This window comes from Hydractinia symbiolongicarpus, chromosome 9, assembly GCF_029227915.1.
Source record: "Hydractinia symbiolongicarpus strain clone_291-10 chromosome 9, HSymV2.1, whole genome shotgun sequence".
NCBI lineage: Eukaryota > Metazoa > Cnidaria > Hydrozoa > Anthoathecata > Hydractiniidae > Hydractinia > Hydractinia symbiolongicarpus.
In genome coordinates, this window is record NC_079883.1 from 7,968,872 (window position 1) to 7,986,008 (window position 17,137).

At 40.4% G+C, this 17,137-nt stretch overlaps 1 protein-coding gene and 8 non-coding genes across 9 annotated transcripts in view; 7 read left to right on the forward strand and 2 right to left on the reverse strand.

The window, feature by feature from the left end:
• LOC130657762 (histone H2A-beta, sperm) overlaps positions 1 to 17,137 on the forward strand; it is a 198,997-nt gene that overhangs the window by 100,324 nt on the left and 81,536 nt on the right. The gene's annotated exons all lie outside the window — the stretch shown is intronic.
• On the forward strand, positions 4,731 to 4,922 carry LOC130660669 (U2 spliceosomal RNA). Its single transcript, XR_008987867.1, has one exon. It is a non-coding gene; the product is annotated as a U2 spliceosomal RNA (small nuclear RNA).
• Positions 5,108 to 5,272, forward strand: LOC130659614 (U1 spliceosomal RNA). Its single transcript, XR_008986818.1, has one exon. It is a non-coding gene; the product is annotated as a U1 spliceosomal RNA (small nuclear RNA).
• LOC130659586 (5S ribosomal RNA) lies at positions 5,623 to 5,741 on the reverse strand. The gene has a single exon (XR_008986791.1). It is a non-coding gene; the product is annotated as a 5S ribosomal RNA (ribosomal RNA).
• Positions 10,607 to 10,798, forward strand: LOC130660670 (U2 spliceosomal RNA). Its single transcript, XR_008987868.1, has one exon. It is a non-coding gene; the product is annotated as a U2 spliceosomal RNA (small nuclear RNA).
• Positions 10,984 to 11,148, forward strand: LOC130659615 (U1 spliceosomal RNA). Its single transcript, XR_008986819.1, has one exon. It is a non-coding gene; the product is annotated as a U1 spliceosomal RNA (small nuclear RNA).
• On the reverse strand, positions 11,499 to 11,617 carry LOC130659598 (5S ribosomal RNA). The gene has a single exon (XR_008986803.1). It is a non-coding gene; the product is annotated as a 5S ribosomal RNA (ribosomal RNA).
• On the forward strand, positions 16,483 to 16,674 carry LOC130660671 (U2 spliceosomal RNA). The gene has a single exon (XR_008987869.1). It is a non-coding gene; the product is annotated as a U2 spliceosomal RNA (small nuclear RNA).
• LOC130659616 (U1 spliceosomal RNA) lies at positions 16,860 to 17,024 on the forward strand. Its single transcript, XR_008986820.1, has one exon. It is a non-coding gene; the product is annotated as a U1 spliceosomal RNA (small nuclear RNA).

Consider the following 17,137-nt stretch of genomic DNA (forward strand, 5'->3'; position numbering starts at 1 on the left):
AACAATGTTTTTTTAAAGATGTGTGGCTATAAAAATAGCCGTTGTTTTCTGAGTGTAGCGGTTTACTTCTTCTGTCCTTTGTCGTTCTTCTTTGGGAGTAAGACAGCTTGAATGTTTGGCAAAACACCACCAGCTGCAATGGTTACACCGCTCAAAAGTTTGTTTAATTCTTCATCATTACGAACAGCCAATTGTAAATGTCTTGGAATAATCCTAGCTTTTTTGTTGTCTCTTGCTGCGTTACCAGCCAACTCCAATATCTCAGCAGATAAATATTCCAAGACGGCTGCTAAGTAAACTGGTGCTCCAGATCCAATTCGGTTAGCATAGTGCCCTCTACGAAGGAATCTATGCACTCTACCGACTGGAAATTGAAGTCCAGCTCTTGAGGATCTTGTCTTGGCTTTAGCCTTAGCTTTTCCACCTTTTCCACGTCCAGACATAACTGCGATTTGATTTGTAAGTTAATACAAAAACGTACGAATATTTAACGTAAGTGTTAACGAAATAAACTTTACTCGTTTTTTCATCATAAAAATAGGATCGAAATCATGTTTTTTTAACCAATCATAATTAAGTATTAAACAAAAGATTTTTTTTTTAACCAATTAAATTGCGTATCGGCGTTTTCGGATCGAATTCGATCCGATTTTTTTACTTATAAACAAAAAGTTTTGACTTGCAGTTTAATGCTTATTTACAAGTTAAGTAGCAAAAATTTTTAACCATGTCTGACGCAGCAGCTAAAGGAGGAAAACAGGCACCTAAAGTAGCCAAGAAAGGTGAAAAAAGAGCCGGCAAAAAAGGAGGAAAGATTGGTGGAACTGGTGAAAAGAAACGCAAGAGAAAGAGAAAGGAAAGTTATGCTATTTACATCTACAATGTTTTGAAACAAGTTCACCCAGATGTCGGAGTTTCAAGCAAAGCTATGAGCATCATGAACTCATTTGTCAACGACATCTTTGAGCGCATTGCTTCCGAAGCTTCGCGTTTGGCTCTTCAAAACAAAAAGTCGACCATCTCTTCTCGTGAAATTCAAACCGCAGTACGTCTTCTCTTGCCTGGAGAACTTGCAAAACACGCAGTCAGTGAAGGAACAAAAGCCGTCACAAAATACACAAGCAGCAAGTAAACCAACGTCTACCAAACACAAACGGTCTTTTTTAAGACCACACATCTTTAAAAAAACATTTACTTGGCGTCACTACAAGTTAACCGAAGTTAATAAAACTTCTAAATAATGTGCTTAAGAACACTAGCCTACATTTAAAATACTTCCCCATGTGTGTGTGTGGATTAGCTTCACTTTTCATACGTATTATTAGCTGTACTTGCAGAAAAGACAAGTACATTGATCCATGTTATTGCTTACATTTAACTTAACCCAGCTTTTCACGGAAACACTCCCAGGCAAATTAACCCTACAAAGTATTTCTAAATTTTTTTTGTGTCATATATGACATAGTATCGTATAGCAATAAATGTAACTGTGACAAGACTTTACACATTGTGTAATTTGGAAGCGTGCACAAAGTAATGTTTTAAAAGATTTGTGGCTATAAAAATAGCCGTTTTTGTTGAGCAATGACAACGCTTAACCTCCGAATCCGTAAAGAGTTCTTCCTTGACGTTTTAAGGCATAAACAACATCCATAGCGGTAACGGTCTTGCGTTTAGCGTGCTCTGTGTAGGTTACAGCATCACGAATAACATTCTCTAAGAAAACCTTCAGTACACCTCTGGTTTCCTCATAGATAAGGCCAGAGATACGTTTGACACCACCTCGTCGAGCAAGACGTCGAATAGCAGGTTTTGTGATTCCCTGAATGTTATCACGAAGAATTTTTCGGTGACGTTTAGCACCTCCTTTTCCCAATCCTTTACCTCCTTTTCCGCGTCCAGACATATTGATATAGTTGCGTACAGAACGAGTACAAAAACAACGTTTGAGTTAACAGAATTCAGACAGCTTTAAAAAGAGGCCATAAAATTACCTACTGCTCGTGGAAACACCCTAATTAACCAATAGAGTTGCGTCATTACAAAATGTTCCGAACATTTTGTACATTTTTTTAAGTAAAACTGTAGTTTTTTTAAAAATTCGTGGTCTTAATGTTTCAGTAAGGCAATAAATTTGGCATCGTTGGAATTCGCCAAACCTTCTGCTACTTACTAAAAAAAAAAAAAGTCAAAAGCTTTTGTGTATCAGAAGATACAGCCGTTTTCCCGTAGCCAAAAAACACAGATTTTATAAAAATGTTAAAGTAATGAGCGTAATGTCATTATGCAGCCAATCAGAAATTACTTTCTTAGCACCAATCAAATGGTTTGTTTTGAACCTTAGCTGTCAATCAATATGAGAAATAAAACTTTGGCGCGATAGTGCATTTTAGACCGTCTTGTGTATCCGTACTACATCGACTTCTTAAAATATGGCTCGTACAAAGCAAACTGCACGTAAATCTACTGGAGGAAAGGCTCCACGAAAACAACTCGCCACTAAAGCTGCGAGGAAAAGCGCACCAGCTACTGGAGGAGTGAAAAAACCACATCGTTACAGACCTGGTACAGTTGCTCTCAGAGAAATCAGAAGATACCAGAAGTCAACCGAGCTCTTGATCCGCAAGTTGCCTTTCCAGCGTCTTGTGCGAGAAATTGCTCAGGACTTCAAAACAGATCTGCGATTCCAGAGCACAGCCGTTATGGCTCTGCAAGAGGCTTCTGAAGCGTACCTTGTTGGCTTGTTCGAGGATACTAACTTGTGTGCCATTCACGCAAAACGAGTTACAATCATGCCTAAAGACATCCAGTTGGCAAGAAGAATTCGTGGGGAACGTGCCTAAGCATCTTACCAAACAAAAAACGGCTATTTTTATAGCCACACATCCATAAAAAATATTACGGCTAGCTTTTTATATCAAACTTTGTTCTGCTTTCTGTTTAAATTTTATGCTACATAAAAATTTTATGCTACATAAAGTTTGACAATGTTAAAAATATGAAGGGCAAGAAAAGTAAAAGCAAGAAAATAAGAAATTTAAAAACGAAAATACTTAAACTTAGGGAATCTAATCTTAAAATTACTCTTTTTTAACTGTTTAAGTGACTTAAACAAGTTTAACTTTGTACCAAGATAATGTTTTTTTGTAAATGTGTGGCTATAAAAATAGCCGTTTGTTAATGTAATAGCCAGATACACACAAATTATTTTTTTGCGGTCTTCTTTGCTGCCTTTTTGGGAGTCTTTTTGACCTTCTTTGCTGCAGGTTTTTTAGCAACAGGCTTCTTTGTGGGTTTCTTAGCTGCTGGTTTCTTAGCCGAGGCTTTCTTTGTGGCAGGCTTCTTTGCTGCTTTCTTTGGCGTGCTCTTCTTTGCTGGCTTCTTTTTTGGTGTACTTTTCTTTGCAGTAGGCTTCTTTGCCGTTGGCTTTTTTGCTGCGGCCTTTTTCTTAGGTTTTTCTTTTTTTACCTGACCTAGCTTGAATGATCCAGAAGCACCAGTGCCTTTAGTTTGAATCAAATCGCCTGATGTTACTCCTCGTTTAAGAGCCATTTTCAGATGATGATCTGAGTTTTCAGCAACTTTGTAATTTGCATGAATATATTTTGTAATAGCTTGGCGAGATGAACCACCGCGTTCCTTTAGGGTAGCGATAGCAGCCTTGATCATGTCCACATATTTAGGGTGATCAGCTGTCTTCTTTGCAGCAGGTTTCTTCTTGGGTGCGATTTTCTTTGGAGAAGCTGCTTCACTCATTTTTAATGTTTTCTTACAACAATCCAACGATAAACGATGCTTGTTATCACAGTAGAAGTATACTAAACATTACCGTGTAAATGAGATATAATTTAAGACGGTGCGAAGTATGCGGACGTAAAAGTACCACTCCCGGGAATTGATTTGGCGCGAAAACAGAAATGTGTGTTTCTGTACATCGTATAATGTCCGTTTTGGGAGCCGCGACTATGCGAAAGCATGTTAATTTTTATTTGTAGCACGACGCAATAGTCTGAAAGAGAAGCTGCTGGAGTTTGAGGTCTTCAGCATTACATCTACTCTGTTAATTTGGGCTTCTTCCGCGCCCGTGTTAGGATTTTCATAAAGCGTTCTTTGGTTTGCGTTGCGTATGTCGGCCTACATCATCGACACGGCCTGTTTCCGGCTATTAGGAGCAATTCATATATTGGGCACTGCGTTTCGACTTTTTTATTAGACCACAGTAAAAAAATTCACTCACAGAAGTCCCTTTCTTTCATGGCTACAAACACGAAGAATTCTGTCGTAAGTAAAACGAATGCGCAAGCCAAAATAACGATGGGGCGAAGTCAAAAGCATCGCCCTGTGGCCCAATGGATAAGGCATCTGACTACGAATCAGGGGATTCCAGGTTCGACTCCTGGCAGGGTCGCACTGTCGCATTTCGGCTGCATGGTCTACTGTGTAACGCGCGCGCACGTTCTGGCGTAATGCGTTGATAAACGGAATGTACGCAGTCATATTGGAAAGTAATATCACGCACTTAGTATCGTCGCCTTTGTTAGCATTCATGTAAGTTACCATCCACTCGCTACAGTCGCTCTCCATCCTACGGCTAAATCAACAGCCGTGATTTTTACTATGTCGCCGTCCATCCGTACGCGGTGACAGTTGTAAGCTTTACAGTAACGTGACATGCTCCACAAGCAGTTACGGTGTGTGGACGATGCCTATCATGGCAACGCTTGTTCTTTATCGCTTCTCGGCCTAATGGCTAAGATCAAGTGTAGTATCTGTTCTTATCAGTTTAATATCTGGTAGGCCATTCTCTGAATGGTCAGTATATTAATCTGATTTTTGGCCTTGGGTCATGGAGGTGGATTCATTCACGCCGTGACCACGGGTTGCCTTGGTGTTGCACTATTACCGATGGCGGCCCACATAAGCAATAAAAGAATAATAGCAGTCCTCTTTCCGACGGCACTCTGCATAGTCTACGGCGGGAACAAAACGCGTACACTGGGGGAGAATACAGCCTATGCCCCGCGACACGGCAGTTTATAACACACTCAAGCCACAAGCATTAACAAACTTTGAAGGGTACCCTCATGCTACGGTGCAGTTCCAACTCATACTTACCTGACGGGGAAGTAAAGACTGATCAATGAGGGTTTTCTTCCAGAGTGAGGCTCTTGCATTGCACTACGCTTGGGCTGACCTCTGCGATTACTGCAAACGTCAGTAACTCGACCGTACAATTTCTGGTAGTGGGGGCCTGCGTCCGCGCTCGCCCCCTCCTTAAGTCAAAATGAATGAGCTTAGAAAAGTTGCGCGGCCAAATGTCGGTGGTGACTTAAACGCTAAGGTAAAACCTCGCTTGGCTGTTACGAAACGTGATTGCGATATAAGTCCTCGGAAGGCGGCGGAATTTTATTTTATTTGCCATTCCGTCAGGGTTATTGGATGATCGGCAATAGATCGAGTTTGTATGCATTTGAAAGCTCTTTTTTCTCGTACTATCACCTGAAAATGTCGTAGGAAAATGTCATAGGAAACACTTTCAACAACCGCCACGTTCCTTAATTGTTATAACAAGAAATATATCACAGCACCATTGAAATGAAAAGGCAACAAATGAAAATGAAAAGCCTACGACACCGGGAGTTCCCAGGCGGTCCCCCATCCAAGTACTATCCCGGCCCGACGATGCTTAACTTCCGTGATCAGACGAGAACGGGTGTGTTCATCGTGGTATGGCCGTAGACATTAGTAGGGGCAAATACGTGCAATTTATTTTGACGTTGTGATCAAATTTTTTTATTTAATTTCTTTGAGTTACTTAGGACAAGGCGTATGCATGGATTATCTATTAGACTTTAAGGTTATAGTTTTGTGAAAAAAACAATGTTTTTTTAAAGATGTGTGGCTATAAAAATAGCCGTTGTTTTCTGAGTGTAGCGGTTTACTTCTTCTGTCCTTTGTCGTTCTTCTTTGGGAGTAAGACAGCTTGAATGTTTGGCAAAACACCACCAGCTGCAATGGTTACACCGCTCAAAAGTTTGTTTAATTCTTCATCATTACGAACAGCCAATTGTAAATGTCTTGGAATAATCCTAGCTTTTTTGTTGTCTCTTGCTGCGTTACCAGCCAACTCCAATATCTCAGCAGATAAATATTCCAAGACGGCTGCTAAGTAAACTGGTGCTCCAGATCCAATTCGGTTAGCATAGTGCCCTCTACGAAGGAATCTATGCACTCTACCGACTGGAAATTGAAGTCCAGCTCTTGAGGATCTTGTCTTGGCTTTAGCCTTAGCTTTTCCACCTTTTCCACGTCCAGACATAACTGCGATTTGATTTGTAAGTTAATACAAAAACGTACGAATATTTAACGTAAGTGTTAACGAAATAAACTTTACTCGTTTTTTCATCATAAAAATAGGATCGAAATCATGTTTTTTTAACCAATCATAATTAAGTATTAAACAAAAGATTTTTTTTTTAACCAATTAAATTGCGTATCGGCGTTTTCGGATCGAATTCGATCCGATTTTTTTACTTATAAACAAAAAGTTTTGACTTGCAGTTTAATGCTTATTTACAAGTTAAGTAGCAAAAATTTTTAACCATGTCTGACGCAGCAGCTAAAGGAGGAAAACAGGCACCTAAAGTAGCCAAGAAAGGTGAAAAAAGAGCCGGCAAAAAAGGAGGAAAGATTGGTGGAACTGGTGAAAAGAAACGCAAGAGAAAGAGAAAGGAAAGTTATGCTATTTACATCTACAATGTTTTGAAACAAGTTCACCCAGATGTCGGAGTTTCAAGCAAAGCTATGAGCATCATGAACTCATTTGTCAACGACATCTTTGAGCGCATTGCTTCCGAAGCTTCGCGTTTGGCTCTTCAAAACAAAAAGTCGACCATCTCTTCTCGTGAAATTCAAACCGCAGTACGTCTTCTCTTGCCTGGAGAACTTGCAAAACACGCAGTCAGTGAAGGAACAAAAGCCGTCACAAAATACACAAGCAGCAAGTAAACCAACGTCTACCAAACACAAACGGTCTTTTTTAAGACCACACATCTTTAAAAAAACATTTACTTGGCGTCACTACAAGTTAACCGAAGTTAATAAAACTTCTAAATAATGTGCTTAAGAACACTAGCCTACATTTAAAATACTTCCCCATGTGTGTGTGTGGATTAGCTTCACTTTTCATACGTATTATTAGCTGTACTTGCAGAAAAGACAAGTACATTGATCCATGTTATTGCTTACATTTAACTTAACCCAGCTTTTCACGGAAACACTCCCAGGCAAATTAACCCTACAAAGTATTTCTAAATTTTTTTTGTGTCATATATGACATAGTATCGTATAGCAATAAATGTAACTGTGACAAGACTTTACACATTGTGTAATTTGGAAGCGTGCACAAAGTAATGTTTTAAAAGATTTGTGGCTATAAAAATAGCCGTTTTTGTTGAGCAATGACAACGCTTAACCTCCGAATCCGTAAAGAGTTCTTCCTTGACGTTTTAAGGCATAAACAACATCCATAGCGGTAACGGTCTTGCGTTTAGCGTGCTCTGTGTAGGTTACAGCATCACGAATAACATTCTCTAAGAAAACCTTCAGTACACCTCTGGTTTCCTCATAGATAAGGCCAGAGATACGTTTGACACCACCTCGTCGAGCAAGACGTCGAATAGCAGGTTTTGTGATTCCCTGAATGTTATCACGAAGAATTTTTCGGTGACGTTTAGCACCTCCTTTTCCCAATCCTTTACCTCCTTTTCCGCGTCCAGACATATTGATATAGTTGCGTACAGAACGAGTACAAAAACAACGTTTGAGTTAACAGAATTCAGACAGCTTTAAAAAGAGGCCATAAAATTACCTACTGCTCGTGGAAACACCCTAATTAACCAATAGAGTTGCGTCATTACAAAATGTTCCGAACATTTTGTACATTTTTTTAAGTAAAACTGTAGTTTTTTTAAAAATTCGTGGTCTTAATGTTTCAGTAAGGCAATAAATTTGGCATCGTTGGAATTCGCCAAACCTTCTGCTACTTACTAAAAAAAAAAAAAGTCAAAAGCTTTTGTGTATCAGAAGATACAGCCGTTTTCCCGTAGCCAAAAAACACAGATTTTATAAAAATGTTAAAGTAATGAGCGTAATGTCATTATGCAGCCAATCAGAAATTACTTTCTTAGCACCAATCAAATGGTTTGTTTTGAACCTTAGCTGTCAATCAATATGAGAAATAAAACTTTGGCGCGATAGTGCATTTTAGACCGTCTTGTGTATCCGTACTACATCGACTTCTTAAAATATGGCTCGTACAAAGCAAACTGCACGTAAATCTACTGGAGGAAAGGCTCCACGAAAACAACTCGCCACTAAAGCTGCGAGGAAAAGCGCACCAGCTACTGGAGGAGTGAAAAAACCACATCGTTACAGACCTGGTACAGTTGCTCTCAGAGAAATCAGAAGATACCAGAAGTCAACCGAGCTCTTGATCCGCAAGTTGCCTTTCCAGCGTCTTGTGCGAGAAATTGCTCAGGACTTCAAAACAGATCTGCGATTCCAGAGCACAGCCGTTATGGCTCTGCAAGAGGCTTCTGAAGCGTACCTTGTTGGCTTGTTCGAGGATACTAACTTGTGTGCCATTCACGCAAAACGAGTTACAATCATGCCTAAAGACATCCAGTTGGCAAGAAGAATTCGTGGGGAACGTGCCTAAGCATCTTACCAAACAAAAAACGGCTATTTTTATAGCCACACATCCATAAAAAATATTACGGCTAGCTTTTTATATCAAACTTTGTTCTGCTTTCTGTTTAAATTTTATGCTACATAAAAATTTTATGCTACATAAAGTTTGACAATGTTAAAAATATGAAGGGCAAGAAAAGTAAAAGCAAGAAAATAAGAAATTTAAAAACGAAAATACTTAAACTTAGGGAATCTAATCTTAAAATTACTCTTTTTTAACTGTTTAAGTGACTTAAACAAGTTTAACTTTGTACCAAGATAATGTTTTTTTGTAAATGTGTGGCTATAAAAATAGCCGTTTGTTAATGTAATAGCCAGATACACACAAATTATTTTTTTGCGGTCTTCTTTGCTGCCTTTTTGGGAGTCTTTTTGACCTTCTTTGCTGCAGGTTTTTTAGCAACAGGCTTCTTTGTGGGTTTCTTAGCTGCTGGTTTCTTAGCCGAGGCTTTCTTTGTGGCAGGCTTCTTTGCTGCTTTCTTTGGCGTGCTCTTCTTTGCTGGCTTCTTTTTTGGTGTACTTTTCTTTGCAGTAGGCTTCTTTGCCGTTGGCTTTTTTGCTGCGGCCTTTTTCTTAGGTTTTTCTTTTTTTACCTGACCTAGCTTGAATGATCCAGAAGCACCAGTGCCTTTAGTTTGAATCAAATCGCCTGATGTTACTCCTCGTTTAAGAGCCATTTTCAGATGATGATCTGAGTTTTCAGCAACTTTGTAATTTGCATGAATATATTTTGTAATAGCTTGGCGAGATGAACCACCGCGTTCCTTTAGGGTAGCGATAGCAGCCTTGATCATGTCCACATATTTAGGGTGATCAGCTGTCTTCTTTGCAGCAGGTTTCTTCTTGGGTGCGATTTTCTTTGGAGAAGCTGCTTCACTCATTTTTAATGTTTTCTTACAACAATCCAACGATAAACGATGCTTGTTATCACAGTAGAAGTATACTAAACATTACCGTGTAAATGAGATATAATTTAAGACGGTGCGAAGTATGCGGACGTAAAAGTACCACTCCCGGGAATTGATTTGGCGCGAAAACAGAAATGTGTGTTTCTGTACATCGTATAATGTCCGTTTTGGGAGCCGCGACTATGCGAAAGCATGTTAATTTTTATTTGTAGCACGACGCAATAGTCTGAAAGAGAAGCTGCTGGAGTTTGAGGTCTTCAGCATTACATCTACTCTGTTAATTTGGGCTTCTTCCGCGCCCGTGTTAGGATTTTCATAAAGCGTTCTTTGGTTTGCGTTGCGTATGTCGGCCTACATCATCGACACGGCCTGTTTCCGGCTATTAGGAGCAATTCATATATTGGGCACTGCGTTTCGACTTTTTTATTAGACCACAGTAAAAAAATTCACTCACAGAAGTCCCTTTCTTTCATGGCTACAAACACGAAGAATTCTGTCGTAAGTAAAACGAATGCGCAAGCCAAAATAACGATGGGGCGAAGTCATAAGCATCGCCCTGTGGCCCAATGGATAAGGCATCTGACTACGAATCAGGGGATTCCAGGTTCGACTCCTGGCAGGGTCGCACTGTCGCATTTCGGCTGCATGGTCTACTGTGTAACGCGCGCGCACGTTCTGGCGTAATGCGTTGATAAACGGAATGTACGCAGTCATATTGGAAAGTAATATCACGCACTTAGTATCGTCGCCTTTGTTAGCATTCATGTAAGTTACCATCCACTCGCTACAGTCGCTCTCCATCCTACGGCTAAATCAACAGCCGTGATTTTTACTATGTCGCCGTCCATCCGTACGCGGTGACAGTTGTAAGCTTTACAGTAACGTGACATGCTCCACAAGCAGTTACGGTGTGTGGACGATGCCTATCATGGCAACGCTTGTTCTTTATCGCTTCTCGGCCTAATGGCTAAGATCAAGTGTAGTATCTGTTCTTATCAGTTTAATATCTGGTAGGCCATTCTCTGAATGGTCAGTATATTAATCTGATTTTTGGCCTTGGGTCATGGAGGTGGATTCATTCACGCCGTGACCACGGGTTGCCTTGGTGTTGCACTATTACCGATGGCGGCCCACATAAGCAATAAAAGAATAATAGCAGTCCTCTTTCCGACGGCACTCTGCATAGTCTACGGCGGGAACAAAACGCGTACACTGGGGGAGAATACAGCCTATGCCCCGCGACACGGCAGTTTATAACACACTCAAGCCACAAGCATTAACAAACTTTGAAGGGTACCCTCATGCTACGGTGCAGTTCCAACTCATACTTACCTGACGGGGAAGTAAAGACTGATCAATGAGGGTTTTCTTCCAGAGTGAGGCTCTTGCATTGCACTACGCTTGGGCTGACCTCTGCGATTACTGCAAACGTCAGTAACTCGACCGTACAATTTCTGGTAGTGGGGGCCTGCGTCCGCGCTCGCCCCCTCCTTAAGTCAAAATGAATGAGCTTAGAAAAGTTGCGCGGCCAAATGTCGGTGGTGACTTAAACGCTAAGGTAAAACCTCGCTTGGCTGTTACGAAACGTGATTGCGATATAAGTCCTCGGAAGGCGGCGGAATTTTATTTTATTTGCCATTCCGTCAGGGTTATTGGATGATCGGCAATAGATCGAGTTTGTATGCATTTGAAAGCTCTTTTTTCTCGTACTATCACCTGAAAATGTCGTAGGAAAATGTCATAGGAAACACTTTCAACAACCGCCACGTTCCTTAATTGTTATAACAAGAAATATATCACAGCACCATTGAAATGAAAAGGCAACAAATGAAAATGAAAAGCCTACGACACCGGGAGTTCCCAGGCGGTCCCCCATCCAAGTACTATCCCGGCCCGACGATGCTTAACTTCCGTGATCAGACGAGAACGGGTGTGTTCATCGTGGTATGGCCGTAGACATTAGTAGGGGCAAATACGTGCAATTTATTTTGACGTTGTGATCAAATTTTTTTATTTAATTTCTTTGAGTTACTTAGGACAAGGCGTATGCATGGATTATCTATTAGACTTTAAGGTTATAGTTTTGTGAAAAAAACAATGTTTTTTTAAAGATGTGTGGCTATAAAAATAGCCGTTGTTTTCTGAGTGTAGCGGTTTACTTCTTCTGTCCTTTGTCGTTCTTCTTTGGGAGTAAGACAGCTTGAATGTTTGGCAAAACACCACCAGCTGCAATGGTTACACCGCTCAAAAGTTTGTTTAATTCTTCATCATTACGAACAGCCAATTGTAAATGTCTTGGAATAATCCTAGCTTTTTTGTTGTCTCTTGCTGCGTTACCAGCCAACTCCAATATCTCAGCAGATAAATATTCCAAGACGGCTGCTAAGTAAACTGGTGCTCCAGATCCAATTCGGTTAGCATAGTGCCCTCTACGAAGGAATCTATGCACTCTACCGACTGGAAATTGAAGTCCAGCTCTTGAGGATCTTGTCTTGGCTTTAGCCTTAGCTTTTCCACCTTTTCCACGTCCAGACATAACTGCGATTTGATTTGTAAGTTAATACAAAAACGTACGAATATTTAACGTAAGTGTTAACGAAATAAACTTTACTCGTTTTTTCATCATAAAAATAGGATCGAAATCATGTTTTTTTAACCAATCATAATTAAGTATTAAACAAAAGATTTTTTTTTTAACCAATTAAATTGCGTATCGGCGTTTTCGGATCGAATTCGATCCGATTTTTTTACTTATAAACAAAAAGTTTTGACTTGCAGTTTAATGCTTATTTACAAGTTAAGTAGCAAAAATTTTTAACCATGTCTGACGCAGCAGCTAAAGGAGGAAAACAGGCACCTAAAGTAGCCAAGAAAGGTGAAAAAAGAGCCGGCAAAAAAGGAGGAAAGATTGGTGGAACTGGTGAAAAGAAACGCAAGAGAAAGAGAAAGGAAAGTTATGCTATTTACATCTACAATGTTTTGAAACAAGTTCACCCAGATGTCGGAGTTTCAAGCAAAGCTATGAGCATCATGAACTCATTTGTCAACGACATCTTTGAGCGCATTGCTTCCGAAGCTTCGCGTTTGGCTCTTCAAAACAAAAAGTCGACCATCTCTTCTCGTGAAATTCAAACCGCAGTACGTCTTCTCTTGCCTGGAGAACTTGCAAAACACGCAGTCAGTGAAGGAACAAAAGCCGTCACAAAATACACAAGCAGCAAGTAAACCAACGTCTACCAAACACAAACGGTCTTTTTTAAGACCACACATCTTTAAAAAAACATTTACTTGGCGTCACTACAAGTTAACCGAAGTTAATAAAACTTCTAAATAATGTGCTTAAGAACACTAGCCTACATTTAAAATACTTCCCCATGTGTGTGTGTGGATTAGCTTCACTTTTCATACGTATTATTAGCTGTACTTGCAGAAAAGACAAGTACATTGATCCATGTTATTGCTTACATTTAACTTAACCCAGCTTTTCACGGAAACACTCCCAGGCAAATTAACCCTACAAAGTATTTCTAAATTTTTTTTGTGTCATATATGACATAGTATCGTATAGCAATAAATGTAACTGTGACAAGACTTTACACATTGTGTAATTTGGAAGCGTGCACAAAGTAATGTTTTAAAAGATTTGTGGCTATAAAAATAGCCGTTTTTGTTGAGCAATGACAACGCTTAACCTCCGAATCCGTAAAGAGTTCTTCCTTGACGTTTTAAGGCATAAACAACATCCATAGCGGTAACGGTCTTGCGTTTAGCGTGCTCTGTGTAGGTTACAGCATCACGAATAACATTCTCTAAGAAAACCTTCAGTACACCTCTGGTTTCCTCATAGATAAGGCCAGAGATACGTTTGACACCACCTCGTCGAGCAAGACGTCGAATAGCAGGTTTTGTGATTCCCTGAATGTTATCACGAAGAATTTTTCGGTGACGTTTAGCACCTCCTTTTCCCAATCCTTTACCTCCTTTTCCGCGTCCAGACATATTGATATAGTTGCGTACAGAACGAGTACAAAAACAACGTTTGAGTTAACAGAATTCAGACAGCTTTAAAAAGAGGCCATAAAATTACCTACTGCTCGTGGAAACACCCTAATTAACCAATAGAGTTGCGTCATTACAAAATGTTCCGAACATTTTGTACATTTTTTTAAGTAAAACTGTAGTTTTTTTAAAAATTCGTGGTCTTAATGTTTCAGTAAGGCAATAAATTTGGCATCGTTGGAATTCGCCAAACCTTCTGCTACTTACTAAAAAAAAAAAAAGTCAAAAGCTTTTGTGTATCAGAAGATACAGCCGTTTTCCCGTAGCCAAAAAACACAGATTTTATAAAAATGTTAAAGTAATGAGCGTAATGTCATTATGCAGCCAATCAGAAATTACTTTCTTAGCACCAATCAAATGGTTTGTTTTGAACCTTAGCTGTCAATCAATATGAGAAATAAAACTTTGGCGCGATAGTGCATTTTAGACCGTCTTGTGTATCCGTACTACATCGACTTCTTAAAATATGGCTCGTACAAAGCAAACTGCACGTAAATCTACTGGAGGAAAGGCTCCACGAAAACAACTCGCCACTAAAGCTGCGAGGAAAAGCGCACCAGCTACTGGAGGAGTGAAAAAACCACATCGTTACAGACCTGGTACAGTTGCTCTCAGAGAAATCAGAAGATACCAGAAGTCAACCGAGCTCTTGATCCGCAAGTTGCCTTTCCAGCGTCTTGTGCGAGAAATTGCTCAGGACTTCAAAACAGATCTGCGATTCCAGAGCACAGCCGTTATGGCTCTGCAAGAGGCTTCTGAAGCGTACCTTGTTGGCTTGTTCGAGGATACTAACTTGTGTGCCATTCACGCAAAACGAGTTACAATCATGCCTAAAGACATCCAGTTGGCAAGAAGAATTCGTGGGGAACGTGCCTAAGCATCTTACCAAACAAAAAACGGCTATTTTTATAGCCACACATCCATAAAAAATATTACGGCTAGCTTTTTATATCAAACTTTGTTCTGCTTTCTGTTTAAATTTTATGCTACATAAAAATTTTATGCTACATAAAGTTTGACAATGTTAAAAATATGAAGGGCAAGAAAAGTAAAAGCAAGAAAATAAGAAATTTAAAAACGAAAATACTTAAACTTAGGGAATCTAATCTTAAAATTACTCTTTTTTAACTGTTTAAGTGACTTAAACAAGTTTAACTTTGTACCAAGATAATGTTTTTTTGTAAATGTGTGGCTATAAAAATAGCCGTTTGTTAATGTAATAGCCAGATACACACAAATTATTTTTTTGCGGTCTTCTTTGCTGCCTTTTTGGGAGTCTTTTTGACCTTCTTTGCTGCAGGTTTTTTAGCAACAGGCTTCTTTGTGGGTTTCTTAGCTGCTGGTTTCTTAGCCGAGGCTTTCTTTGTGGCAGGCTTCTTTGCTGCTTTCTTTGGCGTGCTCTTCTTTGCTGGCTTCTTTTTTGGTGTACTTTTCTTTGCAGTAGGCTTCTTTGCCGTTGGCTTTTTTGCTGCGGCCTTTTTCTTAGGTTTTTCTTTTTTTACCTGACCTAGCTTGAATGATCCAGAAGCACCAGTGCCTTTAGTTTGAATCAAATCGCCTGATGTTACTCCTCGTTTAAGAGCCATTTTCAGATGATGATCTGAGTTTTCAGCAACTTTGTAATTTGCATGAATATATTTTGTAATAGCTTGGCGAGATGAACCACCGCGTTCCTTTAGGGTAGCGATAGCAGCCTTGATCATGTCCACATATTTAGGGTGATCAGCTGTCTTCTTTGCAGCAGGTTTCTTCTTGGGTGCGATTTTCTTTGGAGAAGCTGCTTCACTCATTTTTAATGTTTTCTTACAACAATCCAACGATAAACGATGCTTGTTATCACAGTAGAAGTATACTAAACATTACCGTGTAAATGAGATATAATTTAAGACGGTGCGAAGTATGCGGACGTAAAAGTACCACTCCCGGGAATTGATTTGGCGCGAAAACAGAAATGTGTGTTTCTGTACATCGTATAATGTCCGTTTTGGGAGCCGCGACTATGCGAAAGCATGTTAATTTTTATTTGTAGCACGACGCAATAGTCTGAAAGAGAAGCTGCTGGAGTTTGAGGTCTTCAGCATTACATCTACTCTGTTAATTTGGGCTTCTTCCGCGCCCGTGTTAGGATTTTCATAAAGCGTTCTTTGGTTTGCGTTGCGTATGTCGGCCTACATCATCGACACGGCCTGTTTCCGGCTATTAGGAGCAATTCATATATTGGGCACTGCGTTTCGACTTTTTTATTAGACCACAGTAAAAAAATTCACTCACAGAAGTCCCTTTCTTTCATGGCTACAAACACGAAGAATTCTGTCGTAAGTAAAACGAATGCGCAAGCCAAAATAACGATGGGGCGAAGTCATAAGCATCGCCCTGTGGCCCAATGGATAAGGCATCTGACTACGAATCAGGGGATTCCAGGTTCGACTCCTGGCAGGGTCGCACTGTCGCATTTCGGCTGCATGGTCTACTGTGTAACGCGCGCGCACGTTCTGGCGTAATGCGTTGATAAACGGAATGTACGCAGTCATATTGGAAAGTAATATCACGCACTTAGTATCGTCGCCTTTGTTAGCATTCATGTAAGTTACCATCCACTCGCTACAGTCGCTCTCCATCCTACGGCTAAATCAACAGCCGTGATTTTTACTATGTCGCCGTCCATCCGTACGCGGTGACAGTTGTAAGCTTTACAGTAACGTGACATGCTCCACAAGCAGTTACGGTGTGTGGACGATGCCTATCATGGCAACGCTTGTTCTTTATCGCTTCTCGGCCTAATGGCTAAGATCAAGTGTAGTATCTGTTCTTATCAGTTTAATATCTGGTAGGCCATTCTCTGAATGGTCAGTATATTAATCTGATTTTTGGCCTTGGGTCATGGAGGTGGATTCATTCACGCCGTGACCACGGGTTGCCTTGGTGTTGCACTATTACCGATGGCGGCCCACATAAGCAATAAAAGAATAATAGCAGTCCTCTTTCCGACGGCACTCTGCATAGTCTACGGCGGGAACAAAACGCGTACACTGGGGGAGAATACAGCCTATGCCCCGCGACACGGCAGTTTATAACACACTCAAGCCACAAGCATTAACAAACTTAGAAGGGTACCCTCATGCTACGGTGCAGTTCCAACTCATACTTACCTGACGGGGAAGTAAAGACTGATCAATGAGGGTTTTCTTCCAGAGTGAGGCTCTTGCATTGCACTACGCTTGGGCTGACCTCTGCGATTACTGCAAACGTCAGTAACTCGACCGTACAATTTCTGGTAGTGGGGGCCTGCGTCCGCGCTCGCCCCCTCCTTAAGTCAAAATGAATGAGCTTAGAAAAGTTGCGCGGCCAAATGTCGGTGGTGACTTAAACGCTAAGGTAAAACCTCGCTTGGCTGTTACGAAACGTGATTGCGATATAAG